This window comes from Chlamydotis macqueenii, chromosome 10 (genome assembly GCF_036417535.1).
Source record: "Chlamydotis macqueenii isolate bChlMac1 chromosome 10, bChlMac1.mat, whole genome shotgun sequence".
NCBI classification, from domain to species: Eukaryota; Metazoa; Chordata; class Aves; order Otidiformes; family Otididae; genus Chlamydotis; species Chlamydotis macqueenii.
The window spans coordinates 12,525,070-12,542,755 of record NC_141565.1 but is presented as its reverse complement, the minus strand read 5'-3'; the positions used below and the strand labels follow the sequence as shown (position 1 = coordinate 12,542,755).

The 17,686-nt window shown below is 41.7% G+C and overlaps 1 protein-coding gene across 19 annotated transcripts in view; it reads right to left on the bottom strand.

Moving 5' to 3' along the window:
- SLC6A6 (solute carrier family 6 member 6) overlaps nt 1-11,717 on the bottom strand; it is a 119,749-nt gene extending 108,032 nt beyond the window's left edge. For 9 of the 19 annotated variants that reach the window (XM_086755464.1, XM_086755465.1, XM_086755467.1 and 6 more), the window contains exon 1: nt 7,506-8,183. The gene's annotated coding sequence lies outside the window, so the exon portion shown is untranslated. Of the gene's footprint in view, nt 1-7,505; nt 8,184-10,085 lie in introns of those variants that run through there. The other 10 variants (XM_086755481.1, XM_086755482.1, XM_086755483.1 and 7 more) reach the window with 3 other exon arrangements.
- Nucleotides 11,718-17,686: the final 5,969 nt, after the last annotated feature.

The window sequence follows — 17,686 nt, the reverse complement described above, 5'->3', positions numbered from 1 at the left end:
ATTTAAAACGACTGTAACGTTTGGGGGTCCTGCAGCATGTATAGTGGGATCTGATACAGGGAAAGCTACTGTGAAAAGAATGCAGACAGACATAGAAGTCCGTCAAGTGTCTGAGTGAATTGATACTCATGGCTATCAGGTTTCCCTTAGCAAAAGCAGATTGTCTACAGCACCATAGTATGAAAAATGAAGTTTCTTTGAAGGTAGGTGTTTTTGCAGTAAGATGTCTGCCAGCAGCAGTGTTTTACTGCATTAGGGTAAAACTAACAACACTGAAGACATGAGACTACTCTTCAGAGTTTCTATAATCCAGTGTCTATATTAAATATGGCAATAAACCTGGACCAGTTTCTATGCAGCTACTACATAAGCCTGAAATTCAGTGTGTGTTAGACTGCATCAGCACTCAGACACTATCTATAGCTTCCCATCCTTTCTCATATAATAACAGCCAGCAATCTGGACATATTTTTGAGTGACTCCCAACTCCTTTAGTGTTTCAGAATTTTGGGGTAATTTTGTTATCGAGTCTTTAAAAATGTATCCACAGTCTATTCAGGGGCAGAGATAACCAAATCAAAAGTTGTAACTTAGCAAGATCAGTACAGGAAGAGAGGAGCAAAGCTGTTATCACAGCAGTATTGCCGGGACCGTTGTTTCCTACAGCACCTTTTGGCTGCTTTCCACCAAGTGCCCCTTGCGGGCTCCTCCTCAGCTGTCCCACCTATGAGTCATGTATCTTCTGTTTCATGCCCCTGCCCAGGCTCTGTTTTATGGTATCTTCACAAGTCATTACTACGACTTACGTAGTCAGGCTTGGTACACAAGTTCAATAGTGCAAGTTGATTGAACTACATTCCTCAAGTCCACTTTTCATCCCATTATCAGATTGGTACTGAATAAAGGCCGAAGTGGAAAATCCCAGTATGAAATGCATTCCTGCAGCTGACATTCACATAATGGCTATCTACAGAAAAGGTTTGGTGAGAGACCTCACCGTGTACTGCACCATGGGAATTGTTTGTATTGAGCCTAGTTTGACTGATTTCTGGTATCTCAGGGTCAAAGTCTCACTTTTCATAGGTAAACATTTTAGAGGACTTAGATATTAATGTCATATCACTAGCCAGAATCAGAACTAGTTCTAGTTACCTTGGACAGAAAAATGTTCAACCAGTGACTAAGACATGACCTGGGTCCAGGCCTTAAAATGAGGACCATTTGCTACACTGCTTAACTACAGCAATTACACAGCTGAGGCTGGGGGTTCAAGATAACAAAGATACATGAAGACATTAGGAAGGTTCCTCACCACCTCTTGAGAGGAAAAAAATAAAAATAAAAAAAACCCCACAGCTACTTTTTGACAGTTTTAAAGCTTCTTTGCTTGCTACAGTAGAATAAAAGAAAGTGTCATAATAACGGCTGTAGTCATCAGATGGTAGTGACCTTCAGCCACACCAAGTCCTTTAACGCACGCCTGCCTTGTGCTGCACTGAACAGTCTATTGATGCACGCATCCAGGAGCACCCCTGCACATACGGTCCCCAGAGGGGTTTTGGAAACTGCTCATATGAACCGCTGCATTAAATTACACTTAGCTTGAGCGATCAGCAGCTCATCAGTTGCCCTCTGGCTCTGATTCTTAATAACTAGAAGCATCTGACATAAAGAAAGCCCTTAGAGAAGGTACAGGGAAAGAAATAACTGTGCTAATTAAGCTATGCAAAGTGCCTTGAAGAAGAGCGCTCCACTTCAAGGACACCCTGACATTTCTGACCCATTACAAATAGCAGCAGAAAAATTTAAGGAATTTAATCTGGAGTGTTTAATTGAGACATAGAGGAAAAGAAAGTAATAGAATTTAAAATAAATTTCTCCCTTACAGCTAAAACACGTCAGCTTGGAAGACTTAGTAAATATTCTTAGCCACTAATGTGTCTATTTTGATTACATAAGAGGTAAATCCTCATAAACATGGTGGAAAACCACATTGGCCTGGTGCATTTATGATTAATTCTTTGCTCACAGTGTGAGCAAAATCCATACGCCAGGGCAACAGCTTGCTACTACTACTATTTGAAAGAATTACAGTGGAAGTGACTGATGAACCTGAGAAGAATCAGAATAAAGACAGCCTGCAGTTACAGCATTTTTCTCCCTCTGATCTCCTAACCAGAGCAGTATCCTGCTGAGAGAGAAATCTAGATCCCATTCTCCAATGGGAGAAAGTGGACCGGGAAAGGCAGCAGCATCCCTTTGACAGCAGAGCCAAGGAGAAAAACTATCTAACTCTTCCATTACAAAGTTTCCACTGGACCAAAACCAAAACAAACATTCAGTTTTGTTACACTTGAGACTGGATTTTAAAATACTTATCTGGGCATCCTATTCTTTTTCCAGTTCTGGACATTGCATTGTTCCCTCACGCCTTCGCTCCTCTCCCGTGGCCATGCAGCCTGGCTTGGGGAAATCTCTGTGCTCTGACTCGTGCTGCCCTGCACTTCCTAACAGTCTCACGTGCTAGCCTGAACTGCCTTGTAGGGTAATAAGCTATTTGCAGGTTTAATATGATAAGGAACAAGAAATAATATATTTCTGTTGTTTTATTTACATAAAGAACAATGTAACTGGCTCTCCCTGTCTCCGTCTTATGCTATTAATAAAGTCCACGTGAGGAATACACAAATTTACACCATGTGTGGAACCTGTCAACATAACTAGTCTTTAGAATACTTTCCATGCCATGTGTCTCCATATAGCCCATCTTTTTGGGACGTGTGACCCAGAAACGTGTCATCAGGACACATGTAGTCACTGAACTGATGAAAGGAATCCAAGGGAAACAGAATGAACAACACTGCTTCTTCCAACCTCCTTGTCGCTACTGCTCTCTGAAAAAGTTAGAGAGACATGAAAAAGATGTTGTCATCCCAAACTTGGCCCTGGTTTTACCTTTCATACAACAAGCTTTCATGCAATGACATATTTTTCCAGAGATTAAGAAAAAGGAACTAAAAATCCACAGATGTCAGTTTTTAAAAGCAAATAATCACTCCCATGCAATGGCTGAAAGGCGAACTTGTACCTAAAGACTTGCAACTGGCATCACTGACTTTTTTCATCGTCCAATTAAAATGTTAAAAATAAAAATAAACAGAGCCCACAAAGAGAAAAATACACTGGATTTTAACATTCTTTCACAATTCATAACCAAAGCTGCGGTCAGCAACATGGGGCGAGAAAGACGTTTGGTTGTAAGTCATGACTTCAATCAGTCTCACTGGTGTCTTGTGGAAATCTTCCAAATTAAATGGATGTCCAAATTAGAGACATTCAGACTAAAGATGAAACATCACAAATAAGCTCTTTTGTCTACAATAAATAGAACCAAAACAGTCAAATGCTCAGGAAGATAACTGATACAACATTGCTCCCTTGGGCATCTTTGTTAGTGATTAACCCAGTGTGTTTTAAATGTCTAAAACAATGAAACCAGTGGACAAACTATTCTAATCCTCTGGGCATGAACTGTCCTCCTAATCTCTGCTCACCAGCTCTCTCCACATCCACATCCTTCTAAAGCTCTGCTTCTTCCTTCTAGCCTCCAGCTGGCGACTCACTATCTAATCAGCGCAGCCATCAGGATAGTCACCTACCAAATCAGAGCAACCCTTGATCTCGCTGCTGTGATGTCTGCCATACCTATTCCCAACTTCCATTTATTACTTTCACTTCTTGCATCAAATCTAAACATAGACTGCCAGCAGTTCAGGACAAAGCTCCCACCACACGTGGCACGAAGCCCTGCTGCCGCACAGTCTCTGCACACCTTACGTAAGCATCTTAGCTGCCCAAAGCGATGAAGGAAAGAAAGGACCACAGTCCTCAGGCCTGATTAGGTTTGAAATCAAGGGTAAAACTTCCACTGATATCAACAGTGCTGGATCAGGCAGGGACTGATCTGGAAGGTGCTGCTGAGTGCCTCTTGAAGGGCCTGCATCTTCTCTATAGTGAGGGATTGCATCTTGCAGATTAAAATGCTAAATCCAACAAACCATTTTAAATGAGAACCATGAGACTCCTCCAGCAACTTGTTAGAAAGTTACCTGTCATGAAAGACACACAGCATTAAGGACTCTTGAGAGGTAGGGGTCACCAGAGGGTATTTTATCTTTCTCTATTTTCTTCAGAAAGAATAAAGGAAAGGGAAGATAAAAAAAGGGAGATTATATCACAGCAGAGGAATGTCTCTACTTATAGAAAGATAAGTCTTTTCCACTGAAGTCAAGTAATCTTCAAAAGATGACTGGGAGCTGCATTGCCATGCACTCTACAGAGTTTTGTACCATCTCTCCACTTCCTTGTCAATGACACCCTTGTATTTTATATAATGAAGCACATTATATAGATCAGTCGATCTTAAGAGCACCTCCAAGTCCAGTTACTAATTAGAATGAGGAAGAACAGCAGTGTAAATGGCAGGACTTCTGATTATGTCAGATTGACAACAGATACTTTAACAAAGAAAACAGTCAAATGACATCTTACATGTAGCATTTGATTATCCATGGATGGATTATCTGGGCCATGGATTGAATCACTCCATCCTTCCCCTACAGCCTCGGCTGCATCACAGCCAGGACAGAGACTCACACTGGCACTTTCCTGCTGCCTAAGGTTGTTTATCCCTGTGCTCCAAGGAGACGCATTCACCACATTTTAAAAGATGAACACACTGAATAGTCACTGTCTCACTGGCACATGTTTTGTATTATCTGTGGGTAATCTCTCCCCTTCCTCTCCCTGCCCTTCATTATCTGGATAAGTGACTGCAGACCTTCTCTGAAGGAGAGGTTTTGGTAGTTATCAGAGGGGTGTATTATGAAAGGAGAAGCTAATATCTTAATTATAAAAACAGAAAGGCCTCATAACACAGTTTCTGCCTTCCAGACCACCCCCTGTATTTCAGATATTGTTCTGCATCCAGCAGTCAACACTGACACTTCTACACGGGCCAGGCTCCCTCCTCCGCAGAGCTCCTCAGCCCAAGGTTTGTCTGGATGAAATCTGCACTTCAAACACAGATTTTGGTGAAGTTTGATGACACAGAAATATATCAAAGCAACAGTCTGCAGAAAAGCAGCAGTGACCTCCAGTTCTCTTTGCAAAAATCCTGTTGCAAAGGTGCTCTATTCATATTTATATTGATAGGTGACAGAGGGGCTCGAGGACACTAAGGCACTTTTTGGGCTCTATAGCAGCAGGAACTCCTTGCTCAGTGGGGTGGAGCTGGGAGCCTTAAGCTAAAAAACTGGCTGGTCACTATCCAGACCACAAGTATTTCAAAACATATGGTACCCATGGGCTGAATCTACCCACTTGCAACACATTGCTTTCTCCCTATGCCATCTACTCCCTTCCAAAAATCCCACAATTGCTTTTATTGCAGCTTAGTTCAGCTCCCTTCTCTGAAGGGAAAACACACGGCACTTTGGGACCATATGTGATATGATTCTGTTCACAGTTTCCGAACTCCCCTTTAATCATAGCCTGGGGAGTCAGCAAAGGAATAAATCACACTGAGCTGCATAGACACCCTCTCCACACTGCATTCATAGGTATCCAGAGAGAAACAGTACACACCTCAGGATCCAGGATCAGAGCTACCTAGGAAGAGTTAGATGAGGCACCAGGAAGATCTCAAACCTGGGAGATTAATCTGTCTCATCAGAGCTAAACAAGGACCTCAGCCCATGCAGGCAAGATTAACAACAAAAGCATATTTTCTGCATTATTTATCCAACAGCATAAACATATATTATTTCAGGGTACCTCTTCTTATAGTTATACTGTCCTCTATGGGAGATGGAAAAAGCAAGGCTTGTAGCCATTTGGGAATAACAGAAGGGGAAGAGTTGGTAGAAAATACACATCTAAGTTATTAGCTAACAGCAGACCCTTCCTTTCCCAAATTCTACTGTTCTGATTCTGATGAAATTGTTCCCTCTGTCACACTGTTATGTACCTGAGATTTGCTTATTCACTTAGCTATTAACAGCCAGGTACACAAGGGGCTGTACTTTTCTTTCTACTGGATACAGTCACTGTGAGGTTCCAAAGAAAAGTCCCCCCTGATTCAGCTAGCACACATTTGGTTCAGGACTGTGAATTCTCCAAAATATCTAGTGACATAAATTCTAGGAACAAAGTGGGAAGGAACTTTATGCCATACATATGGGAGCATGGCTACACAGAGATAATACACGTCAGCTTCAGGAGACCTGTAACAGCAAGTTTTTTTCATTATTTTAATCATCTACATGTCTATATATGGGGTGTAAGAGGAAATCATGTGACCTCCTGAAGTTCAGCTTCGTCTGCTTGTAAACATGTCTAAGAATTTCACTTTCTGATTACTGGAAACTAAAACTGAGGTACTTCTCACTAAAGTTTTGCTCTCAAAAAATTATGTTAATGAAAATAATTCTCTTAACTTACTCTCAACCTTATGTTCTAAAACTGTAATATTCAGCCATGGCCTTCCTTTACAAAGCTTGGATGCACTGACACAAAGGTAGGAAATTTCTTAAGTTTCATTATTTATTATGACATTGTCATCAAGAAAAATACCTAAGTGAAATGATAATAATTAACTGCACTCAGCTGCATTTTCTCAGAGAATTTCTGCATGCTTAGGGCATGGGAGAACTTACTTATTCTTTATGACAACAACACAGTATAAATCCTGCTAGTTATTTGTGCTGAGAGTGGTATCCACAATTCATTTATTATATGAGAGTTGCAGGGCTCTGGTATTTTTTCAGTAAAGTGCCATTAATATTGCAGCTGGCTACACTATAAACACACTACAAGATCCTGAGAAATCACGTTTTGATTGGGTGGAAATACTTTAAATATACTTTTGTTCACCATATTTTAGTATTTCTTCTTTGAACACACTCCCCTCATCAAATGAAACAACCTCAGCAACTCCAGCAGGACCAAAAAGAAAGCAGTAGCTATACCTGGAATTCAGAAATAGATATTATCCAGCACCAAGAAATATTGTGTGTTGTTAAAGGATGCTTTGAAGGACCACAGGACTGGACATGACTCTGTGCCATTTAGCAATCCCCTATTAAAGGTCACGTTCCAGAATAAGTCTCAGAACTAGCTAACAGGTTGTTAATTAGTAGTCACTATTATATAAAGTTAGAAACAAGGGGACAACAATGCAACAGAAACCATGACACACATTAGACCCCACTCAGACCATTTCACAGATGATCTCTGTGTTAAGAATACTGCCCATGCCCAGATCTGCCATTAGTCTGCCCACTTCCACCACCAGACCACCTGCAGCAGAAAAATCTAAGTGTAGAAGTAGGTGTTTTTATAAACATTTTATATGTTTATAAACATATAAAATATGGCAATATTCATTTGGAAAACAACAGGAGAAGGGAGATGACTAAAGCAACAAGTGACATAATGCAAATTACCTCAAGCTTGAAAGAAATTGTCAGGGCCTTATCCTGCTGTAGATCAGTTGCTGTAGTTTGCTGAGCTGCTCCACCTTCCCGATAAATTTAAATGAATCCCATTTAATTTCAGTGCCATTCATATCCAGACTTAGTGCATGTCTGGCTGTCTCTAGGATATACACTAGGAAACTAACGGAAAGCACCTGATAGCATCAGTCAGATAAGGCTGTTGATGTTCCCTCTACAGCCCAAAATATTGTAAAAATACAAAATAATATTTTGGGCTGAGATGACTCAGAAATCAGCATCAACTTGCCAAACTGGACATCCCTAGGATGTTTGCTTTAAATAGTATCTTGGTAACAAATTTGTATGTCACATTCACATACACAAATCCATACACAGTGACATTAAAGGTCACAGCTCCTTAAGAGAAGCCCTGTTAATGCTGAAATACAGAAGTAGTCTGCTGTCTACACACAGAAAACTTATACTCCAAAGGCTCTTCATTAAGTGAATTGATCTGTTTCTACAGCTCTGCTTCATAATAGCCTGTAGCAAGAAGTGCTCCTTTTTTTTTTTCCCCCGTCGTGTTTTTTTATCTGGTGTTTTTACCATGCCTAGCTTTCAATTGGGAGCATTACATTTTGGATAAAGGATTTATTCTGGAGACTTACAGATTTTTGATAGGCTGAAAACAGTTGGCTTTTTTTTTTTTTTTGTCCAGGAAAAGTTCCTTTTAGTGTCTAGGAGCTCCACTAAGACAGGAATGAGCCCTTACATTTATGCATTGACAACTGACATGTGAACCAGGTAACAGTTTATTTTAAAGGTGTCATCACAGAGGTGAGCTCTATAATCAGCAGTAACAGGAAGAATTAAGAATAGGAATAGTTAGACTGCATGTAAGAATCAAAAATTCCTGCCAGTTCTCTAGAAAAAAAATACCCTGCAAAGAGAATGCCATGTACCTTGAGACGTTTACATCTGTAAACATCAAGGAAGCATCAATGAAAAAAACCCAAACAAATCTACAAACAGAAGTAAATTGGAGTTTAAGCGTACCTAAAAAGCTGGACTGGGCCAGCTATAGGGTAGATTCTTACTGCACTAAAGGCAACAATCACTGCAGTCATGACACAATCTGGCCATGAATATCCTGTAACATGCCCCTAGACCCTTTATCTTGCATGGTCAAGCATCACGATCTGTACTTTTTCCCCCATGGGCTATTTTGCAGACTGGAAGAAGGTATCTGGGGAAATGTTTGGGAAACTAAAGTCACATGTTTTGATGTGAAAAGCCAGCCTGTCTGAAATGATTATTCTGAGCTCAGCATTAAACACAAATTATCAGTGTCTTAAAAGAAAACAGTATGCTTTGGAAGTTAAAATAAACTTTCACATGATTGGAGCAGAAACTTCATATTTGATTTCTGTGCATTTGACATGAAATACAGAAACTTCTGATTCAGATTTAAACATGTTTCAATGGATTCCAGATAGCCATAAGGGCAGCTCCAAAACTAAAGGCAATTATGAAAATAAAACCTCTAATTTCTCAAACAAACCAAAGGCTTGGTTTAAACCCTGACAATAAACTTGTGGAGACTGGTCCATGCTGGATCACCAGAACTGGATATATGGACTGGTTCTGCACCAATCTGGTCATGTCGGAAGCACATCTGTGAACAATCTCCATGGCTTGCACTTCAGAGATATGCACATAAAAGCCTTAACTGACTTACCTACAAAATTCAGTGTGGACCATCCTGCAAAATTAGGTGCCTTCAAGACCAAAGCTCCCAGGCCCCTGACACAGAGGCCTAAATATTAGGCTTCACTTCCTTGACTGATAAGCTACTATTTAAAGTAGTCCAGGCTTGGCATAAATTCACGTAGTCATAAAAAGGTTCACAAAGTCTTTATCTTGCTAGAAACAAGCAGCAGCAGAGAGTTTCCTTGCTCAGAAGTCCCTAAGTCTGCCCTGCCAGAGGGTTTAAGGCCCAAGAAACCTTTCCTTTCCTTGCCTGCAGGGTCTCGCTTGAACACGAGGCTTCCTCTCGCTCTAGGATCTATGGCTCTGGGTCAGTGTTTTAGTCCCTGTAATTGTAATTGAGGTAAACAGACAACTTGGTTCTGCCTTGCCCTGTGGCCAGCACTGGCTTATAGCACCTCGCACTGCACTGGAGCAGGGCCAGTCCCTCCATCTTGGAGCCTGAAAGACAGCACGCAGGAAACCCACTGTCTGCAGCTGGCTGCAAAAATCTCCCTATCTGTGAATACTTTTCAACATAACACTATTAAATAAATACCACACAATAGTATTGACTTTACCTCTGCGTTGTACCTAGCACGTAGCCACAGCTAGGTATTGCACCACATGGACCTAATGTTTGCTTTTCAACTATGGTCTGCGTTGGCTTATCAACTTCCAGGCCCATTCCCACCCTCAACTTGAACTCGTGCTACTACTCTCTCCTAATTGCCCAAAATCTATTGCTTGTCTCCTCCATGCCCTGGGATCACTCAAGATATTAATTTCATAGTGCTGACGCTTCTCTCATACTGACACTAGTTTGGTATTATAAAAGCTTACCTGACTCCCCAGCACACTATTTTCTGTGATTTTCTGAGAAGAGTTCAGCAGGTTTCCACAAATTTCAGAGGCTTGGCTACAAGGAGGCTTGTACTGCAGAGACCCTGACACGGGAGGTGTGACAGAAACCTGATGCTCACAAAGTGGTTCTGCGGGGCTTTCCGACAAACGGGGCTCCCATCAGCAACTGAGACACTGCGAGCCCCTGGCCTGGGCTGAACATTTCCATCACTAACAACTGCTTATTGCTGCTGACACGAAAAGTCTCCAGTATTCAGTATTTAGAGATCTTTACCAAATGTTCCTAAAGCTTAGAGTGTTTTTCTTAATAATGACAAGATACAAAATCAGTAGCATAAACTACACTAATTTTCTGGTCTGCTTCTATTTTCCACTTTCTTTTTCATAGTATGAGTATTATAAAGTAAACCACAGAAGTTCCAAATTTAACATACATTAATTCAGGGCCTATCTCTGGTAGCTTTTAAAACACAAGGACAGTAAAAGAGGCCATTTGGAGATTCACTCGAAGACAATTATCTTATTTCTGCATACACATTAGCTGTACGGACCTTACTCTGGCAACACATTATTCCACCAAAACCAAGGCTAGCTTCCACACTAAAATATCCAGCTCAGCACCAGGGGCTTCACACGGAAGAGGAGCATCAGCACATCCCTCAAACCTCTTGGGAAAGGAACTTGACCTTCCAAATTAGACTCTAAAGTGTCACTACAGCCTTAAAAAGCTTCCATCTCTTCCCATCATCACTGCTGAATCTTATTTTTGCTTGGCAGATCCTGTTTCCCACAGACCTGCCTCTCTTTCCCTTTTCCTTGTCCCACATCCTTCTCTCCAGAGCTTTCCTTGTTCCCATCTCCCTAATCATCTTGTGCTCCTTTCCAGAAAGATCTACTTTTAAAAATTCAGCAGTATGCTGTAAACAGGATAGACTTGTCAGCTTTAAAACTTTCTCAAGTTACTGTTTCCAAGGCAGGAGAAGGGAAAAAGGATATTCCAAGGGGAGCCCCCTTGGCATGACCATTCATCTGTCTACATCAGCAGTTCCCAAGCTTTTCAGCTCACAACCTCATTTCCGAGCTCGTGACCTCTCTTCCATCAGCGCTCCTCAGGGTCGCGACCCTAACTTTGGAAACTTCTCGTCTGGATCAGTCAAAAGCGACGCCTCAAGAATAATTTTCCAGTCAGTGCCATGTTTGTTTATGCTCCTGAGTGGAGTGATTACCCTGAAGTTCAGGTTCAAACTTGTCTCTTTGCTTGTTTGTAAGTCTGGAAAGAATTTCTGGGTGTCACTCAGCCAGCAGATAGTGAACTCTAACTTTTGACTGTTCTGGTTAGAGGCAATTATATCCCAGCTGACCTGGTATGGCATTAAGCACCTGGTATGGCTGCAAAGCTCAGCTGTGCCTGGATGAAGCAAGGATTTTGCTTCTCTGCAGATTCTGGAAACATCATTGTTTTCTCTGCTTGCATGTCACAATCATTCATATATAACAGTTACTATACCCAAATCACTCCTAATGCTGTAACGTGGTTTCATCTACCACATGGTGCATCCTCACCACCTCTACACATGTGCAATTGAATGAACTCTCATAGCCACTTTTCCACACACCAGTTTTTCCTCTTTACGGTCATTGAGAATGTGTGGTTAGTGAAAATTTTAATATTCAGATTACTAACTCTGCTTTGTCATCCTTGCTCACTGTTAAAAGGGTGAGGGGGGAAAAAAAAAAAAAGATAGCAGTGGTTTGAATAGATCTTGAAAACACTACTAGAAATGCTAAACTTTCAGAACATCTGCATTTTGGATGTGCTACAGCTAATCCTGCTTTGGAATTTCCCTAGAATTAAAATCATCAGGAGTTTTTCAGCTACCCTTTTCTCCTATTTTTACATCATATCCCTGCTCAGCCTACATGTCTCTGTAAAGATGGTTCTACTGCTGCAGTAAAGGCCAGTTCCTTTAGCTTTGCTGCCCACAGAATCTCTCTCACCTGGTACTCTTTCTTAGTCTAAGCCTAAAACAGTTGTTGGACTTTCTATTCAACCTCTGTGTACTTCAATGTTACTGTTTTTCAATTTAAATAGCCAAGAGATATCTGCCTAGACACACCAGCCTGGAATTTGGGGAATGTGAAGTGGAAGCTTAGCAGTAATGGCAGCACCTGGGAGCAGCCAGCCTTCATACCTGCCTTGGGAAAACACAGGGTAAGTCTTGAGTCCAAGGGGAACTGTTTAATACAAATTTATGAAAGGACCCACCACCATCCATGCAGCTGAGAGGATCAAGTTACTGAGGAACAGTAGAGGAGACAGAAGAGAAAGACATTTGGGGTCTGTGGCTTTGCACCACTTGGGCACGTGTCAGTACACAAGGCAGTTGGGTACAACCTCTTTTTGCAATTATTCGGTCTCTGTATGAGGTTTAAGCATCTGACTTTGGTTGCTGCCAATAAAAAAGATCAGGCTGAAGAGGTTTCAGCATGAAAAGCAACCACTGAAGCCAACATCGGGGTTTTTCTTTCCCTCAAATATGAGGGCAAAGCCCCACAGTCTGGCAGTGCAGGCCAGCAAATGAGGAGAACAAAGTCACACTTTATTAGAATGAAATGTGGTGAGCTTTCGAAGATACACATAATCATAGTGGTTTGTATCAAATATCCACAGGTCTCTCCTACCACTGCCAGCAGACAAGACTGCAGCAGATATCTTCCATGTACGTGTTTTAGACTTCAGGGTACCAGAAGGCCTACCCTAAATAAGAATAATTTGAGGAAAGGACAGGTGGAGAATTTGGGAAGGTATGCAAGAGATGAAAGTGCTTTTGAAAAAAAAGAAACCTTACAAGTAAACACATAGCCGCCGCAAAGCAAGAGACGAAAAAAAAGTCTAAAGTGAACTCTGCTGGCCACTCCGACAGCCCTCCCAGAGGAACAAGGGATGAGCTGGCACATCTTGGTAAGGCTCCCACTGCCAAGGGCTGTACACAAAATGATGCTAAGGGACCAATTGTGCTCAGTTTATTACAGGAAATACAATAAAGTTTGCTGGTTTTACTCATATCTGTTCTGAATCTGTGCCCATTAACCATATAAACTAGATACAGGGAAAAAAAACAGCTGGCAAAAGAATCTTGCAAAGTGGCGAGGGAATTCACTAAAAATCTATAATTCTGAGTAAGAATGACTGTCAGAAAGTTCAAGTGGCCTCCCGTGTGATCCTGTACCTGTCAAAGGGAAACAATCCAGACAAAGTAAGATCTTGTTTCTTAAACTGAAAAATCCACATTAGTCCTTGAAAGGAGAGGATAAACTCTTTGAAATAAAAGCAAGGATGCAAAAGGAATAATTTGCCACAGTTTGTTACTTTGTGCCCTTCACTAGTGCATTACTTCCTAAATGAGCCCAACAGAAAACAGAGAGACAGAGATGCCCCAACGAGATGTCAACATGAAAGCAGTGAGTCTTATTTCACCAATTCTTAAAGTAAGAAGCCTAAATATATTATATGATGGTAACAGATTGCATCTGAGACACCAAGTCTACAATCCCAAAGACAGAAACACTCTATCCACATCTAGGAAATGACAATGATCCTACAAACAGGGAGTCTGATGACATTAAGACAACTTTCTTTGAAGGTGCTGAAAGGCATGAATGCCAAAGCAAGACCAGGGAACCTGAAACTAGTAGTGCACAAGACTATGAATCAACAAAACAGCCCAGTGATACTGGGGTCAAGCAGTTGAAGGGAAAGAAAAAGAAAAAAAAGACTACAGGCCGTGGGTATTTGAACTATCTGAACGCATTTACATTCAGCATAGCATTATCTATGTGTCACACACAAAAGCAGAACCTATTTCTGTGTACTGTCCTTGAGGAATATGGCAACATCGCCTTATGACACGACACTCGTTCACAAGATGAGCGCTTCTCTAAATTAAGTGCTTTCTAATTCCATATAGTCTGTCAGACTTGCTTTTTTAGGGGATGCTTTTTTTAAATAGCCTGCTGTCCAGTGACTTGGAGTCACATCCTTGCGCCATTGATCATTCAAGGGAGTATTTCACAAATTCTTTGGGAAAATACTCAGACTTGCCTAGATAAATACCAGAGCTATGCCAGTCACAGAAATTCCCTTCTCTGCCCAGAACAAACTGAAGACAGGGGGAGATGTTTCCACAGTCAGCACCAAAGCTGAGGCTAAGGAGTGAAAGGTGCTCACCTGTAATTCTGAACTCCAGGGCTACTGCTAACAAGCAGAAAAGGCAGAATAAATAATCAGTGGATTGCCACAAGTAAAGATATCTCCAAGATGAGCGTGCTGAGTTGGAAGGGAGTTCTGGGATTATATCTGGCCAGCTCCTGTTCTTTCAAGAAATGCAACTCTGCAGAAGAAGCAAGAGAGACTGGTTGGGGGACACAGATTGACCACGCAGACAGGGACAGGGACAGCCAGAGCTAAACCCAAGAGGGTGCAGAGACTGCTGGGTGGGCTCAGTTGCCTCAAGGGAAAAGCGGCAGGGATTCCCCCTGCCCCTGGCTGGTGCCTGGCTGTGCTCAGTGGGTGCGAAAGGAGCTCCCAGCAACAGGATTTCAGTGAGCTGCACTGGTGGGTTTTTACATGTCATGCTTTATTAATTTCTGGATTTACACATCACTGATCTAGGAACATCAATGTACCTATGGAAAGGCAGTTTCCTGTTCCCAGCTCATCTAGTTGCAAACACATAGCAAGGACAGAAAGGGATGCACAGCAGTTTTAGAAGGACAAAGTCATTTTCTGGATCCTTGCGGGTCCCTTCCTTTTGTCCGGCATGAACTAGAGCACCCTGAAGACAGCTCTGAGATGTGCTCTGTTTCCCAGTGCCCACGATGGGCCCCATTGTGGTGCATTTCAGTGTGGCCCGTTTGCAGCGTCCTCATGCAGTGTTTCATGGGCTGGGAGGAGTATACAAAATGGGTTGTTCTTGCCTCTCCTGCCCCCTTTCTACAGCCTCAGAGAGCTGTCAGGACAGCATATGAGAGACTAAGTTCAAGTAGGAGTCAAGTCCTGCCCCAAGAGTGACTGAGAACTTTGTTAAACAAACTGGCTGGTAAAGGTGACTGGAAAGTCTGATGCATGTAAGTGCAAGTCTTGCAGGATGGATCATCCTCAGAAGGAAACCACATGCCTTCAGTTATGTCTGAGACCACCACGGACCTCAAGCAAATACTCCAAAAGACACTGGGTGTTCACTAGCATGAACAAAACCTGCTCCACTGAATCCTGCTCCTGCATGGCAAGTTGACACAGAACTGAACCCCAAAATGCTTCAGCAGGGCTGACGAGGGCAGCCATCTGCCACGTACCACCGAGGCCCGGCAGCCTTCATCTCCTTCACTTCAGGCATCACTGCGTAGGTGGCCTGACTCATTCTCTTAGGTGTATCTGATGGACTTAAAAGAGGATCTAGGCACCCAGAATTAGGCCTCAAAACTGCAAACAGCACTTTTTGCTGTCAAAATGTGAGACGATGCAACAGAGGGCAGTGAATTTAATGCATGACCAGGAACTGCTGTAAAATTCCTTGCAGAAACAAGAGACCTATTATATTTATCACAAATTTGCTAAGTAAGGTTAATAACCTGCCACTGACCCTGCCTTGTACGCCCTTAGTAGTACTACCATGCTTTGTCCCATTAAGATTTTGCAGCAGAAGAGATAACACACGGTCAATAACCCATTATAAACAGGTACTTTTCTTCTTCTCCCCGTCCCCACGGCCCCCACCCCGTCGTAGCAGTAAAGATAATGCTTCAGCCAGAGAACCCGTTTCCAATGTCAGCCTGTAGCCAGCTTATCCTGAAGAAAAAGAGACTGATCAGCCATTGTCGTCTTTATCCTGGCAGTTGAATAGCCTGCGTGAATATCAACATTATCATAAATCATTCAATTACTGAAAGTCATCTTACCATCAGAAGGAGCTGAATAGCAACCATTTCTGAATTTTTACATACATCCATTTACAGCAGCTGAGCTGTGGGAGTATATAGTATATATACTATATAGAGTACATAGACCTATTTTTCAACTAGCACAAGCTCAGTATTAGTCCCAAATAACAGTTACAGAAATTGATATGTAATCTCCAGCTAAAACTAAGATTAAGCAGAGGCTGCCAAACTCCCGTATTCCTCAAAACACGTTTAAAGTCCCCAGCCAAATTCAAATCTTGGTGTGAAAATTAACATACTGAGTTAAATTTAAAAGCCACCACTTTAACCTGGAGTTTCTCAGTAGCCCCAGTGTATCCATAAAGATCAGAATCTGTCCTTAATATCTCTGCACGCTGGTACTGTGCAGAACTAGCTCTAGACTATTTATAGCTCACACTATGTATACACACTGCAGCTTCCAAAAGCATATTTTATCTTTTGGGAGGACAATGCTTTCAGAAATGTAATAAAAGGTGAGTTTTGTTAAAAAAAAAATAAAAAATCTGCTCAAATGCTTAACCTGGAAGAGTGTCCCCATGCTGCCAATCAGATAATAAGCTTAATTCTTACATCACACTTTATTTGTAGCTCCCTGTGCAGTTAATGGTCACCGCTTATCTAACAGGAGAAATGTGAAACCCGAGTTTCAGAACAATAGAAACAAGGCTGTCACCAGCAGGCTGCCAATGAATCATGTCCCCGCAGTCAAGTTCTCCCAGAAGGTCATTTGTAACAGAAATACGTTTCTGCCTGGAGTCGGCAAAATGCTGAAAAGTGTTTCTCAGTTTTACCCTAATAAAAGATCAAGCAGATCAATTACCAGAACAACTTCACCTGGCTGTATTTTTAAGTTCTGTTGATTGCAAGACTTAAAGGTAAAGGCTACGAAGCGAGCAGGCCTGCTTGCTTCTGCATCTGGGATTTTAGAGGTGGTTTTACCTTCAGCCTAAATTCAAGGGATGTAAAACCCAAACGTTTACAAACCTTAAGACAGAAGTGATTTACTGTTCTCTTTCAAGCTTTCGAAAAATGAAAAATTTGTTTTAAACATCAAGTAACTTTCTTCCCTACCATTCATTCAGAAGTAAAACTCTGAAACCACTGAAAAACAGTTAGCTCTGCAAAGGGATTTGCTGAGAAACAGAAAGCAGCACTGACACTTTCACTTTTACATGCAGAGAGGTATGCAGAAAAAGGACAAGGAAATAAAAAAAAAAAAACCCACCCCACAAACCAGACTACATGTGTCATAAATACGGAAGCTGGTTTTGCTCATACATAGTTATTTTGAAATAGCTGCCCTGTGTGCAGCTTAAAGAGAGAAAAAAAAAAAAAAAAATCTTTGCTGCTGCACTGGCAAAATAGCTCCAGATTTTCTGAAAGAGGGAAAAGAACAGATGATGGGGGGAACTATTCTTTTAAGAAGAATGTCATTGGCACAAACAGCTGGCAGTTGGTGGCATGCTATTTATATGTGCAGTTGCTCATGTTTTTTAACAGATAAGAAAGCAATATCTCATTTGCAATTCAGGTGAGGAACGCGAGTGGCTCTACAGTGCCACCGGCCCCTGGGCCGCGTTTCTTATCATATCAGAAAC